We start from the raw sequence: 10,105 nt of genomic DNA on the forward strand, positions 1-10,105 counted from the left end.
TTAGCTTAGCCACATTAAAGCTTGACCACAAATTGCATCTTGCATGTGCTTCATTAGACTCACCACAGTCTGAGTCCATCACCTTCAATCAAGACATGACCATGAGTATGTCTCTCCTGTTAGTAGTTGTTCTCTTATTCTTCAGTGGCTCCTGCAGTGTCTCCTCTCATCAGTATTATGTGTCTGATGACTGCAGTTCAGTTACTCAGTCACCTTGTAATCCTTTATCAGTGTATGCTGGGGATATGTCTCATTACAGTAACAGCATTTTCTACTTCATTGGAACTAGCTATATTAGCATTGTTGATATGACTGCAGTAAAAAATGTTACTCTACATGGACTTGATCATTCTCCTGTTATTTGCTGCAGGAATGAAGCTTCTCTTTCAGTTCATAAGAGCAGTCACATCACTTTTTCAAACATATCTGTTATCAATTGTCCAGTGGTTGTTAGGTCATCCAATAATATTACAATAACTAGCTCTTTCTTCATTACGGATCAACTCAATGCTAGATATGGCATTACAGCTGTTAATGATTTTGATGTTACTGTGTCATCCTCAGTTTTTGCTGCCTATGATTTAGGTATTACGTATATGCCCCTTGCAGTATGTAGCAGTGAATTACTCCATTACTCATTGATACTGATTAATGTTAACTTCACTGGCAGTCAATTGGATCTAAATATACAGCATGGTACCTCATACAATGTATCAATCATTTTTGATCATGTTGATTTCAGTAATATTTCTTTAAATTACTTCCATTTAGGTTTGGGTGATAGCATTTTTTCTTTTTCCATCATCAAGTCATTATTTCATGATTCTAAAGGAGTTAGTGTAGTTTTTCACAAAAATTTTAAATCAAACAATTGCAAATCTCCTGGTAATCAGCTAACTTCTGCTCTTATGATTGAGGACAGTAAATTTTACCATAATTTATATGGATTTGAGATCAATAATGATGCATATTATCTAAAACTACCAGTGAAACGGACAATTAACTATCACTTTGTTATTAAATCATGTTCAATGCGTGAAAATACATATGAAGGCTTGATCATCAATGGAAAATTTATGAGATTGACCCAAATTGATATAGTAGATGTTGAACTTAATGGAAATGGAGGAAATAAGATAACAAATGGTAATTTTATCAGTCTCAGTAATGTTACTGTTGCTAACAGTCACTCAACAGGATTGACACTTAGAGGATCATTTGTAATAATTGATAATGGTTTAAGGTTCAGAAAGAATACAGGAGTAGTCGGAGGAGGAATAGCAATAAATGACACATCACGGCTGATATTAACATCATCAGCTTACCTGGAGTTTATTGATAATCATGCTTCTTATAAAGGTGGAGGGATTTATGTTGATGAGTCAACAGGTAGTAGCATAAAATTAAATGTACCAAACATACCACTGACATTAATAAACAACAGTGCTGGATTAGTTGGTGATGATATGTATGGTTACTATAGATCTAAAGATGATTATCAATTTCATTTAACAAATCCAAGCATCAGTTCAACAGGTAATGCAAAAGATATATGTTTTTGTGATCGTCATTCTATTGCTATGTATGAAAACTGCTTAGTATTTGAAAGGGATCAACAAATTTATCCAGGTCAAACACTAAAATTTTATGTGGCTTTGTATGGTTATGATTACTTTGCATCACTAACTCCAACTGATGGTATAGTGAACGTATATAATGATTCTAGCAGCTGGCAACTACTCAATCAAACGTATATTGTTAATAATTGTTCATTGATAGAATACACACCAAAGCTGGTTCATACAAAACATCGAAGTCACATATTGCTTAAATCTTTAATTGATGTTATTGGTTTTTATTATACTGCTAATGAGTGTCCCATTGGTTTCAGTATAGACAGTTTGCAAGGTGTTTGTACTTGCAGTCAAAGTGTTTCCAGTGAGAATGTGACTTGTGATATAGTTGATCAAAGTATTAAGCACAATGGTCTACTGTGGATTGGAATATATGATACTAAGCAAAATGATCCTATTGCTTGTATTGTCAATGAGGACTGTCTCCTCTATTGTTCTCCTAATCCTGTTACCTTTCAGTTGAATGACACTGATACTCAATGTGTGGATAATAGAGGACAGAGAATGTGTGGATCATGTAGAGAGAGGTACAGTCTATTAATGGGATCAAACAAGTGTGGCCATTGTCATAATAATTATATGTTAATAGCTTGGATTGTTCTGTTTGCAGTGATGGGTGTACTACTTGTGGTTTTACTGATTGCTCTCAATTTAACAGTATCAGTGGGTACACTCAATGGTCTATTGTTCTATGCTAACATTATCAAGTTATATGAGCCAGTCTTTTCAAAAAAAAGAGCATTACCAGTCTTGAGTCAAGTGATATCATGGATTAATTTGGATTTTGGGTTTGAGATATGTTTTTATAATGGTATGGACAGTTATGCTAAACAATGGCTTCAATTTGCTTTCCCCCTCTACCTGTGGATCATTATTATTATTGTCATACAGTTGTGTAGGAAATATGGTAAGATATCAAGACTAATGGGGACTCATGCTGTTCCTGTTCTATCTACACTTACTTTTCTCTTATATACTAAACTAGTACGTACTATTGTTATTGTACTACACAAGCGTGAGGTAACTCTTCACTGTACAAATGAGTCAGTAAGATCAGTTAGTTTATGGTATGAGGATCCTAATGTTGAATATGCTAAAGGGAAGCATGCTGGACTCTTTGGATTTGCCCTATTGGTCTCTGTTTTCTTTGTCATACCATACACGCTTTTCCTATTATGTCATCCAGTGCTTGAGAAGCATTTGTCACATTTTAAATTGTTTAAGAGATGGAGTCATTTCAAGCCTATTATTGATGCTTATAGTGGCCCAATGAAAGATGATTATCGATTTTGGCCTGGTATACTATTGGTGGCTAGGATACCTGTACTTTTAACTGTTACCTTCTTGCAGACTGAATCACATGTCTTGCTATTGGCAGTAGCAGCTATTATCCTCTTGCTTAGTTTCATTTTTGGTGGCGTGTACAGGAAGAAATTAAACAATATCATTGAATTTTGGTTCTTACTAAACTTATGCATCATGACTTCATTATCTGTAGCCTTTAATGATGATAGTAAAGTATTAATCCGGTACAATACTTGTTTATTTGTTTTTACAATAAGTTTTGCTTTGATTGTTGTATATCATCTTTATCTGCAGTTATTACACACAAAATGTTATGATGCTCTAATTAAGAAGTTATGCAAGAAACAAGATAAAGATGACGAACCTCTATTAGATGTAACTGAAGCATATAAAACTGCTGATCAACAAAGGAGAGAAATTGTATCAAGTACTGACATTACTAGACGAGAATCAGTTGTAGATTTGTTTTACTTAGAATATTTAGTAATTTTTTTTGCTGCTGCTTTTAATTACTAACATTACTAAATCTATTATGACATGCTTCCTCATGAACCATCAGACAGGCTGATATTGCAGTCTTCAAATTATCTGCAATCTGTGCTCATAAATCCTTTATGTCCCTTAATTCACTCTGTACTCTTATATTACTCTGTATTTAGCTACTTATTTTTGAACAAAAGTTGTTAATTGAAGTTCATTTTAGCAGTCCATTTGAATGGCTCTTGGCAAGAATAATTAATTGTGGCTTCAACTTTCTAGAGAGCATAACTCATTAAACCTGGCTGGCTTCCATGTACAGGAAATGGTTTATATTCCCTCTAGCATATTATGCATACAACCATTCATATGCATATTTATGGACTAATATTGACATTAGTTTTTTAACTCTGCATACAGCACGCAATGCATATTTGATGCTTTGAAGTTTATAAATAAAAATCTTTTCAAATCTAGATCTACTTGACTGTTGTATGAAAAAATACTAAAAAAAGCAAGGACTGAATGTGTGTATGCAAGCATGTTGTTCAATGTGTATGCAGAGTCCTTAATGGTGAAGCAATGCCAGTCAATCTAGCAGCTTTTCCTTATCTTTGGCTTTGTTTTGTTTTTGCAGTCAAAAGGAGGTTTGGGAACACCAAAAATACACCGGAAACTGTACTGGCCACAATTGATGCAGTCAAGATCATGATTGAAGCAAATGTAGTGATAGCAGCAGTCACCACAAACCCACTTCCAGCATGAACACTTCCTTCCACACAATCCAAGACAATTGTAGCTCTTGCAGGGTTTGCAGGTTTTCAGGCATTGAAGATTGCTTGGGTATTTTTTCTTTTTCTTCCACCACATGCTGTTGGTATTGTCAGATAACTCCTCAAGCTTCATTGCCATTAAATAGAGAGGCAGGAGTGATGGATAGTCCAGACCAGTTAGACCCATTGTTTCACCCATGTAATGGACTGCTTCATTAATCAATGGATAATGGCTATCCTTCAGTAAATCGCTAATGGATTCTGATATCGCATCCTTATGATAGTCAATAGCCGTTTCATCTAATTCTTGTAGCACAGTTATTACAGCATTCTGACTTGCTGCTTCATCCTTGGATGCAAGAGCTCGCTTTATCACACTTACTTGACTTGCTGAAAGGTAATAATCACCATCAACAACTTTATCACTTTGCCTCAAGAAGGATCTCCCTCCCATTTCAACCAAATTGTTGTGCATTTTACCGGTTGGTCCCATAGTGTAGAAGATGCCGCTTAATTTTATCATTAATCGACCAGAAACAGTAGTAATACTCATGCTCCCATCTGGCTTGGTTTGAAACTGAATCCCTTCTCCCGTGTTCATGTCAAAATATTTTCCTTTAACATTATATTTTGACAGTTCCTCCAATTCCAGTGGAGCAGCAGTGATATCAACACTTTGAATACTATCATAATCATCATCATCATCTACTGGGACAATAGAGCTGCTGGTCAAAGATGAGCAAAGGAGAAGAGAAAGGAAGAGAAGAGAAAGGTGAAAGGTAGTCATTGCTGAAGAGTTGCTTAACACTCAGCTGCTCTCAAGGCACTTTTATAGCTCATGCTTTTCCTTCGTGCTAATAATACCTTTTACTTAATTGGACATAAATATTCATGGAATATAAACAAAGAACAGATATACTGTACATTATAATAAAAACTTTAAATTGCCTTTATTTAATTTTGCATGAACTATTTATGCACAATTAAATAAAGTATAATGATTACAAACGAAAGGCATGAGCTAACGCCCAAGTCGCCCATGCTAAGTTCTATGAACTAACACCCAATTAAATTTAAAAAATTATTATTAAGGGGAGGACATGGGTCATTTAAAGTATAATGTACACCTGTTTCTTGTTTATTCCATAAAAATTTACAGCAAATGAAATAAAGTATTATCATTATTGTATAAACACTTTTAACAGCCTGTGTCCTGTCTCCTCCCCTAAATGATATTTAATTGGGCGTAAATATTCACAGAAGAATTTATATAAACACTTCAAACAGACATGCTCTTTCCTCATTCTTTATTTAATTAATTAATTCCTAAGTATTTGCTTCATATAATCTAAATAGTACATACCTTTCCTTCGTGATAACATCCTTTTATTTAATTGGGCATCAATAAACAAGAAAAGAGCGTGATAATATACACTAGCTTATATATACCAATAATTATTTGTAAACAGTGAGTTGTAAAACTTACTTGTTTTGGTCCTCCAGGAGGGGTGCATGAGCTTGGAAGTTTGATAGAAAAGGAACAATGTACATGCAATTAATAAGTTATACACTTAATGTTATACTTACCTTTACTCAGCTAATTTCTTAAATTGATTGGTTGTTGATAAACAAGGAAAGGGGTATTAGTCTCTGCATGTTCATTGAATGACTAGGAAATATGCATATTTAATGCTAAGGTAGGTTTAGTAATTTGTGTTTTAATTTAATAAAGAAACTGCCTGAGTTTAAGGTAAATGCTTCAAAGCAGTGTGCATGGTATGATGAATCAGTAGCTCAAGGTGTGGCTGCAATGAAGGTGTGGCTCAAATTAAATTAAACCATTCTCCACAATGTAATATATTAGAGTAAATGAAATTACTCCATTTAATAGAGTAATTTTATAACAATAAACTTCATTCTAATATAAACCCTTTGCTCTTTCTTTATTATTTTTGCAATAATTAAGCTTCGTGCGGTTCGTGGAATCTAAACAGTAGTCTACATGCCTTAATTAGTCTTTATTAATGGAAAAGATGACTTAGATAAGTGTACCCTAATCAATGCATAAGGTAATGCTTACCAAAGCAGAGTTATACTGATATACAAACATGTATGAATCATAGATAGTTAATTTACTATCTTATAGGTGATGAAATAATACCATAGCACTACATCCATACTATAGATCAACTTAGGTCAAGTAGAGAGAAAGGAGAGAGTAGAGAGGCAGTTTCTGATTGATATATCCTCATGATATACAAACATGGATCAAAATGGCTGCCTTATAGATGTAAAATTACAAACCCTGTTTGTGTTTGTATATCTATGGTTCCATTATCTATGATCCTACTTAGTAATGCTACCACGTTAATAATTAAATTTCTACTAATTCTGATTAAGTTTGGATTTTTTTACAAATTTTTAAGTTGCTCAGGATCAATGGTCAAATTTTGCCAAAATTGCCTAGGAGAGAATTCTTCATTTTTTGAGCTGACTCTGATCAGTTTAGATTTTCTCTGTATCCATTTGTCATAAACAAAACAAATAGCTCCAACCAATATGCAGTATATAATCAAGTATGCATTTTATGTCAATGAATGTTCATTTCTTCCTAAAATTCTAATTTGTACAAGTACAAATTGGAGAAGTTACAGAGCATTCCCACCTGTCTAAGTAAAATGTGCTGACAATGAATGTGGTTTGTGTGGGGCATGCTTTGGAATGTTCCTTAGAATTGTTCAATTTGTACTTGTACAAATAATTAGAACTAAGAAATAGTTCGATACACTCCCTCTCCTTTCTCTCTACTTAACCTAAGTTGATCTGTAGTATAGATGTAGTGCTATGGTATTATTTCATCACCTATAAGATAGTAAATTAACTATCTATGATTTATGCACCTAGCAACAGATCCAAAACATCTCAATACTCAAGTCAAATAGTGAATTAGTTATGGCCAATACTTGACAAAGCCCCTGCAATTAGTCCCCAACTAAGGAGAAATATAACTAGAAGACAGGAGCACTCTAGCATTAATAATATGTACTAGAAATTATTCAAAACGACAACTATATTGTAAGTTTACTCACTTCAAGGAATTAGTGACATTAGATTCCGCCTACAAAATGAATACCTGTAATTCTTTTCCGCCTACAATATGAATACCTGTAATTCTTATCACTACTCTGTAATAATAGATTTCCATATTTGGAGACTTTGAGCTAGAGAGCTAATGTTGCATCAGCAAATATACTATAACTGTTAGTAAAAGCAAAAGTATGTCTCACCTGTTAGTGGTTGTTCTCTTATTCTTCAGTAGCTTCTGCAGTGTCTCCTCTCATCAGTATTATGTGTCTGATGACTGCAGTTCAGTTACTCATACACTTTGTCATTTTTTCTCAGAGTATGCTGGGGATATGTCTCGATACAACAACAGCATCTTCTACTTCATTGGAACCAGTGACATTAATGATGATGTCAACATGACTGCAGTAAGGAATGTTACTCTGCATGGACTGGATCAGGCTTGTCTTATTAGTAGCAGGAGTGATAGAAGGTCTATTCTTATCTATAACAGCAGTCATGTTGTTTTTTCTAACATGTCAATTTATAATCTTGGAGTTATTGCCCAATCATCTAACAATATTACAATAACTAACACTTTATTTAATGGAACAAAAGCTATCATGACATGGATCTCCATAAAATTAAACAATGCTTTTGACGTTAAGGTATCATCCTTAGTTTTCATTTATTATGATGTAGTTATTACATATGAGCCCCTTGCAGTATGTAGCACTGAACTACCTCATTACTCATTAATACTGGCTAATGTTACATCATTGACTCACAATTACTTTAGCCTATATATTCATCATGGCACCTCATACAACCTATCAGTCATTTTTGATCATTATAATACATATAATAGTTACTCTACATTTGATTTGGGTGATAGCCTTTTTTCTTTTTATATTAAGAACTCATCATTTCAATCAGGACTCAGTGATTACTACATCTTTTATATTACATTTAGTGCAAAACTGAACCCAAAAAAGTGCCAATTTCCTGGTATTCAATTAATTTCTACTTTTGTAATTGAGGATAGTCAATTTCAAGATAATATCTATGGAATTGGAATATTTGGAGTTCCATACTTGCCAAAAACACTTAGTAATCACAATATTAGTATCATTATGAAGTCGTGTTTGATAGCTGACAACACAATTACTGGCTTATTCATTGATGAAAAATTCCTGGCATCGATCCAAATCAATATAACAGATACTGAACTTAATGGAAATGGGCCAAATATGATATTCAACAGTAATGCTATTAGTCTCAGTAATCTTACTGTTGCTAACAGTACCTCAACAGGATTGATACTTAAAGCATCGGTAGTAATAATTGAGAATAAAATAATATTTAGAAGCAATACTGGAGTAGCTGGAGGAGGATTAGCAATAAAAGACTCATCACAATTGATAGTATCATCGTCCGCTTATTTAGAGTTTATTAATAACTATGCTTTTTATAAAGGTGGAGGGATCTATGTTGAAAAGACATCATATAGTGGCATAATATTAAAGGCACCAAATATACCTCTTACATTAATAAATAATAGTGCTGAATTTGGTGATGATATATATGGATATACTAGATCCAATCATATAAACAATCGTTTCAACTTGACAAATCCAAACATTAGTTCAACGGGTGATGTACGGAAAGTAAATTTTTGCACTTATAAAAATCCACGTTATAAACAGATTTATCCAGGTCAAGCACTAAAGTTTCATATAGTTTTGGTTGGTTATGATTACTTTGGATCACTAAATGTCACTGATGGTACATTAGAAATACGTGATGGACTCACTCCAGGCAGTGCTCATACAGTCGATCATGTATATGCTAGACCTAACCCTAATTCTAGTTGCTCGCTGATTGAATACAAACCAAACCATGCTCCCAGTCATGTAGAGTATGTCATGGTATTGGCTACTAAAAAATCTAGTTTCATTTACTGGCATTATATTGTTAATGAATGTCCCATTGGTTTTAGTATAGATAGCTCACAAGGTAGATCTATCTGTGCTTGCAGTCAAAGTGTCTCGAGAGAGAATGTGACATGTGATATAAATAGTCTAAACATCACACACAATGGTCTACTGTGGATTGGAACATATCATACCAGCACACCTTTCAATGCTAATGCAACCAATCCTAATGCATGCATTATCAATGAGGACTGTCTCCTCTATTGTTCTCCTAATCCTGTTACCTTTCAGTTGAATGACACTGATACTCAATGTGTGGATAATAGAGGACAGAGAATGTGTGGATCATGTAGAGAGAGGTACAGTCTATTAATGGGATCAAACAAGTGTGGCCATTGTCATAATAATTACATGATGATAGCTTGGGTTGCTCTTTTCGCAGTAATGGGTGTACTACTTGTGGTTCTACTGATTGCTCTCAATTTAACAGTATCAGTGGGTACACTGAATGGTCTATTGTTCTATGCTAACATTGTCAAGTTATACGAGCCAGTCTTTTCAAGGAAAGGAGCACTACCAGTCTTGAGTCAAGTGATATCATGGATTAATTTAGACTTTGGGTTTGAGATATGTTTTTACAATGGTATGGACAATTATGCTAAACAATGGCTCCAGTTTGCTTTCCCTCTCTACCTGTGGATCATTATCATTATCATTATACAATTGTGTAGGAGATATGGTAAGATATCAAGACTGATGGGGTCTCATGCTGTTCCTGTTTTATCTACACTCTTCCTTCTCTCATATACTAAACTGGTACGTACTATTGTTATTGTACTACACAAGCGTGAGGTAGCTCTTCACTGTACAAATGAGTCAGTACGATCAGTTAGTTTATGGTATGAGGATCCTAATGTTG

At 34.1% G+C, this 10,105-nt stretch overlaps 1 long non-coding RNA gene across 1 annotated transcript; it reads right to left on the reverse strand.

The window, feature by feature from the left end:
- Nucleotides 1–5,558: 5,558 nt before the first annotated feature.
- On the reverse strand, nucleotides 5,559–7,165 carry LOC109585244 (uncharacterized). The gene is made up of 4 exons (XR_002186396.1): nucleotides 7,090–7,165; nucleotides 5,777–5,858; nucleotides 5,676–5,706; nucleotides 5,559–5,627 (listed from the first exon to the last, which is right to left on the reverse strand). It is a non-coding gene; the product is annotated as an uncharacterized LOC109585244 (long non-coding RNA).
- Nucleotides 7,166–10,105: the final 2,940 nt, after the last annotated feature.

The sequence above is a fragment of the Amphimedon queenslandica genome, unplaced genomic scaffold, assembly GCF_000090795.2.
Source record: "Amphimedon queenslandica unplaced genomic scaffold, v1.1 AMPQUscaffold_13097, whole genome shotgun sequence".
NCBI classification, from domain to species: Eukaryota; Metazoa; Porifera; class Demospongiae; order Haplosclerida; family Niphatidae; genus Amphimedon; species Amphimedon queenslandica.